Source organism: Camelus ferus, chromosome 11 (genome assembly GCF_009834535.1).
Source record: "Camelus ferus isolate YT-003-E chromosome 11, BCGSAC_Cfer_1.0, whole genome shotgun sequence".
Taxonomy (NCBI): Eukaryota; Metazoa; Chordata; class Mammalia; order Artiodactyla; family Camelidae; genus Camelus; species Camelus ferus.
In genome coordinates, this window is record NC_045706.1 from 58,666,508 (window position 1) to 58,672,181 (window position 5,674).

Genomic DNA, 5,674 nt, shown 5'->3' on the forward strand with positions numbered 1-5,674 from the left:
TCATGATTTATCTCCCCCACGTCTTGCAAGCTGTGTTGGGCACCCAGACCTGTGAGCTTTCATGGATCACCAACAGGACTACTGGGGCCCTGTGGATGCTGACATGGTTGGCGTCTGCAGAGGCAGCATGTATGAGAGCCATCTTGTAGGAGCCGGAGTCTCTCCATCTCCCATGCAGGACACGTGGTAATCCAACACTCCTGGGAAGTACCCGGGGTCACTCTCAAGGCCCCCTGGCTTGTCACTGACTACACAGTGCTGAATGAACACATGGGCACTAATTGAATAAAACTTTCTCAGAATCGATATTGGCTTGACTCCAAGTAAGCTGGCTATTTAAATAAGCAAAAGAAAATGCTACCGGCTGGCCTCTGCTGTTTGTCTCCTCATTATCAGCATATTTGGCTGACTCAGAACCAGTTGCATGTGCAGAAACCAAACAATTAAAAAGGTCTCATGACTAAACCCTGAGCATCCCTTTATGCAAATGCAGCACTGGGGTATACGTGGAATGACTGTGGGCAAACAAAGCTGACCTTGGCTGCACACGTGCTTCCGCTTGCAAGAAGGTCCCAACTGGGCTGAGCCTTGGGCTGCCTTTACTAAGTGCCTTATGTGAGACAGGGGAAGCCAAGGGCACCATCTCCAGCCTACAGCTGGGGAACCCAGGTCAGGAATGGAGACAAAGCTAGAATATTGTTATTCACCCGTACAGCCTTGTGAATTACCCTTCCTATACCCTGGTCTCCAGTCTTCTCCACTCCAAAATCCAGCAGCTCTGCACACCTTCAGCCACTCACAGTACCAGTCACCATGTGAGGTCACATCATGATGGACATAAAATTAAGAATATAAATATCCACCTCCTCCTAGAAAGCTTACTCTGGCCTACACAGTGCTATGTGCTTCACATGCATTATCGCATTTAATTCCAGCCAGAAGCTTTTGACATAGGAACTATTATTATCTCTGCTTTACAGATTAAGCAATTGGGTTCCAAGTTCACACAGTTAATATCTGAGAGACAAGATTTATACACAGGTGTGTCTACTGTCAAAGTATATATTTTTATCAGTTTCACACTGCTTCTTTTCTACAATCTCTAATTTAACCTTTCAGTGCCTGACTAAAGTTTCTCTCTTCACCTGTCTCAATAGAACTGCCCTAATTTAAGCCTCATGGAGGACTCCAATGTCGGAGTCCTGCTGTATCTTTCCAGCCCATCAACCTCAGCCCAGCTTCACTTCTTTCCCTATCAACCTCCTCGCTGTTGTCAGTCATTTCAGCTACATGTTTACCAACTTCCTCCACTCCCTGGATCTTTTAATCCTTCTCAGCGCTGACTGTGATGATGTCCAGACCTAGATTAATACAACCACCTATTCTTCCCTTGGCTGGTCTGGGGATGTAGAGCACCACTGTTTAAGATGTACTATACGTGTAAGAATGCAGCCGTCCTTGAGCTTTCTGTCTCCAAATCCTGAGTCCTGCTCAAGTCGGCTCCCTTTTCTGTGGCCCCAGGGGTGACTCCCAGTCTTGTCTTCATCATCAGGCACCCCAGCAAGCTCCTGCCCTTATTCTCTCAGATGATGAGTAAGTGGTCTGTGTCACTAAGAAGATGGAGTTCATTAAGCATGAACTCCTTCAACTTTCCCCTGAAGACCTTTCCTATTTCTGCCCCCTACCTGCTCCCCAGGTTTCAAATATCCTGGTTTTCAGCAGGACCTCACTTTGTCAAAAAGCTCCATGGATCATGCCCTGCCACTAAGTTCCACAGTGTCTTATCTTCCTGGTTATCATTCATCATTCCATTCATTCCTGAGTTTCCTGACATCTTCCCATGGCCACTCTGGAAAAACTAAGTCCACAGCTCTCACTCCATTTCTCATCTCAGTGGAAACCAGCACTTCTAACAGTGTTTATCACACCCTTCTTTTGAAAGTTCCTTTTTCTGTGACTTCTATGATGATGACACATTCGTAATCTTAGGGTGGACTACTCAGGGTCTTTGATCCTTTCTCCTTTCACTCTTCCACTTTCCCCTCCTCCACTAAACAGATTCTATCTACATATATGACTGCAAATACCATCTATAAGCTAATGATTCCAAAGCCAATTTCCCAAGCCCAGACCTCAACCAAACACTGGAGATCTGCACTCATATAGCAAAAATTACATGTCAAAGAGTAAACCCAGCCTCCTCCTCCTAAAATCATTTTTGTGATATGTTTTAGTTAATGGAATTAACATCCATCATATTGCCAAGGTCAAAACTTAAGAATGACGTTTTACTTTTTTATCATTTACTCCCATACATAGGCCTAATTGAATATTAAGCCCCATTGATTTATCTGTATTCATTCATTTGGAGGTATTTATTTTAAATCCCTCACATGTGAAGTAAATAATTCCACCTACAGCAAAGCATGACTCCAGAGACATTGTACATTCTGTGCAATATAGTGACTCTGTGAGGTTTGGGGCCACACACAGGGGCTATAAGGACAAGCAGTAAATGACATTCTCTGCCTTCATGGATATGAAATTTAATGGAGGGACATGGGCATACTTTAAGCATCAAGTAAATAAAACACTGCAAAGATAAAGCAGGAAATGACGATGGAGCCAGGAATTGAAGGAAGAGGAAAAGATAAAGAGTTGAATAGAGGAGAATAAATGGGCTCAGGCAGAGAATCAAGCAGGCAAATGCCCCAGGGAAGAAGCACCATGGAGCATCCTTGTTACTGAAACGCACGTGGGTGAGGCAGAAATTGGGGGAAAATTGCATAAAATGAGACTGAAGATTAGGGTAAAAGCTGACCAAACAGAGCTTTGGACTACATGACCAAGTTATGTCTCTGTTCTAAGAGTATTTGCAAAGACGGTGGAGACATCTACAGATTTTGAGCATGTATGTATGTGTGTGTGTGTGTGTATCTGTGAGAGAGACAGACAGATAGAAGAGACAGAGGGACACAGACAGAGACAGAGAGACAGGGAATCTAATTTGAATTTTGAAAAACTACTCTGGCAACCAGCTTGATGAGGAGTAAGGGTAGATGGTGGGAGGCAGCTGTGACAACAGCAGTGGCAGGAGAGATGTGACAATGTCTCAAGTCAATGTGAGGCAGTGGGACTGGAGACAAAAGGAAGTGATATGACATCTTTAAAGAGCTGCAAGGGAAGTGTCAACACAGAATTCCATATCCAGCAAAAATACCCTTCAGGAAAGGAGACAAAATTGAGACTGTTTCAGATAAAGTAAAATTAAGAGAAATTGTCATCAACAGATCTCCTGGAAAAGGATGATAAAAGGAAGTTCTCTAAACAGGAAGAATATGATAAAAGAAGGAATCTTGGAACATCAGGAAAGAAGAAAGAACATGGAAGCACAAATACTGGCAACAGACCTTCCTTCTCTTGAATTTACTAATTGAGGAGGCAAAGTTATAACAGCCTGATGTGGTTCTAAATACATGGAAAGAAAATATTTACTGTAATTATATGATAAACAGGAAAGATAAAGGAATTGAAAGGGATGTAAGGTTATAATAACATTTCACTCTATTTGATAAAAGCACAATACCATAGACAGTGATGTTATGTATATGAAATGTAATACCTACATCAACCATTAAGAAAACTATGAGGGAGGAGGGTATAGCTCAGTGGTAGAGTGCATGCCTAGTATGCAAGAGGTCCTGGGTTCAATCCTCAGTACCTCCGTCAACAAATAAATGAATAAATAAACCTAATTACCTCCTCCCAGAAAATAAAGAAAAATTTAAAAAAAAAAAACTATGGAAAGAGATGTACTCAAAAACGCTTTATAAAAATGGAAACAGGAAAGCAGGAAAAGGTAAAAGAAAACAAAGACATAGAAAAGAGAGAGAAGAAAAAGAAATGAGAGACTTAAGCCCTAGCGAGTAACTGTAATCAAGGAAAAAACAGTTGCAGAATGGATTTTAAAATGTGACCCAATTATATGCTGTTTAGTTTTTTGAAAAGCTACCAAAATAATGATATAGGCAGAGGGTAAAAGAATGGAAAAGATATGTTATGCATACATTCATCAAAGGAAAGCGGAAGTGCATATATTACCATCAGATAAAGTAGAATTCAGAGCAAAGAAATTTATTACCAGAGACAGACAGGGATGTGGTATAATTTAGAAAGGCTCAATCCACCCAGAAGACAGAAATTCTAAATGCATAAGTGTATTCACAAAACAATAGAGCTACAAGATACATGTAGAAAAACTGACAGAATTGAAAGGGAAAATAGACAAATCCACTTAGAGCTGTAGACTCCAATATGCCCTTCTCAAAAATCAAAACAACTAGACAAAAAAATCAGCAAGGAAATGAAAGAACCTCACAACATCAACCTACAAGATTTAACTGACATTTATAGAACACCTTCCCCAACAACAGTAGAATACATATTATTTTCAACTTCTTGTAAAACGTTTATCAGGATAGACCATATCTTGGGCCATAAAATAATCTTCAACATATTTTTTAAAAATTGAAATCATATAGTGTGTTCTTTGACTACAACGGAGTCAGACTAGAAACTGGTAAGTATAATAAAAATGTCTTCAAACATTTGGAAACCAATAATATACTTCTAAATATCAAAGAGAAAATCTCTACCAAAATAAAAAAAAAAATCACTAAATTGGAAAAAATCTTTATGGGACACAAAGAAAGCAGTGCTTTCTTTATGGGACACACAGGAAGGAAAAACCAAAGATAAGAATAGCAATAAATAACATTGCATACTGAAAAACAGAGATAATCAATGAAATCAAGATTGGATTCTTTGAGAGGATATAAAACTGACAAACCTCTAGGAACAATGACAAAAAAGAAAAGACACCAATTATCAATATCAGGAATAAAATTGACGATATCACTACAGACTCTGTAAACTTCAAAAGTATAAAAAAATATATATATATGTATATATATATGTATAAACAACTCTATAAAAAATATTTGACAAGTTTGGTGAAATGGAGCAATTCCTCAAAAACCAAAAATTATTACAATGGATCCAACATGAAACATAATTTTAATGGACTATTCATGAAATTGAATTTTTAATTCATTCACCACCCCCAAAAAATGCAGACCCAGAAGATTTCACTTATGAATTCTATCAAATATTTAAGGTGAATTGATACCCACTGTAGACAAGTACTCCCAGAAAGCAGTACTGGAGAGCCCACTCCCTAATTAATTTTTTGAAGCTACTGTTGCCTGATACCAAGACAAGACAAAGACAGAACCAAAAAACAAAACAAACAAAACACCCTATAGATACACTTATCCCTTAAATATAGATGCAAAATCCTTAAAAATACATTAGTAGATAACATTCAGCCAGTGTTTATAGAAATAATTATACAGTATTACCAAGTGAGGTTTAGTCCAAGGATATAAGGATGGCTCAGTATTTGACAATCAATGCAATTCACAATGTTAAAAAGTCAAAGGGGAAACAAATCATGCAATTATATCAGTCAATGCAGAAAAAGCATTTGAGTAAATTCAATACTCATGACATGACGGTGGAGTAGAAAGTCCCTGGGCTCACCGCCTCTCAGGAGCACACCAAAATCCAGACAGGAAGACAAGAGTACATGCCATTTCGGAAAAGGACCAGACCT

The 5,674-nt window shown here is 39.1% G+C and overlaps 1 non-coding gene across 1 annotated transcript; it reads left to right on the forward strand.

The window, feature by feature from the left end:
* The first annotated feature begins 3,654 nt into the window (after positions 1 to 3,654).
* On the forward strand, positions 3,655 to 3,726 carry TRNAT-AGU. The gene has a single exon. It is a non-coding gene; the product is annotated as a tRNA-Thr (tRNA).
* Positions 3,727 to 5,674: the final 1,948 nt, after the last annotated feature.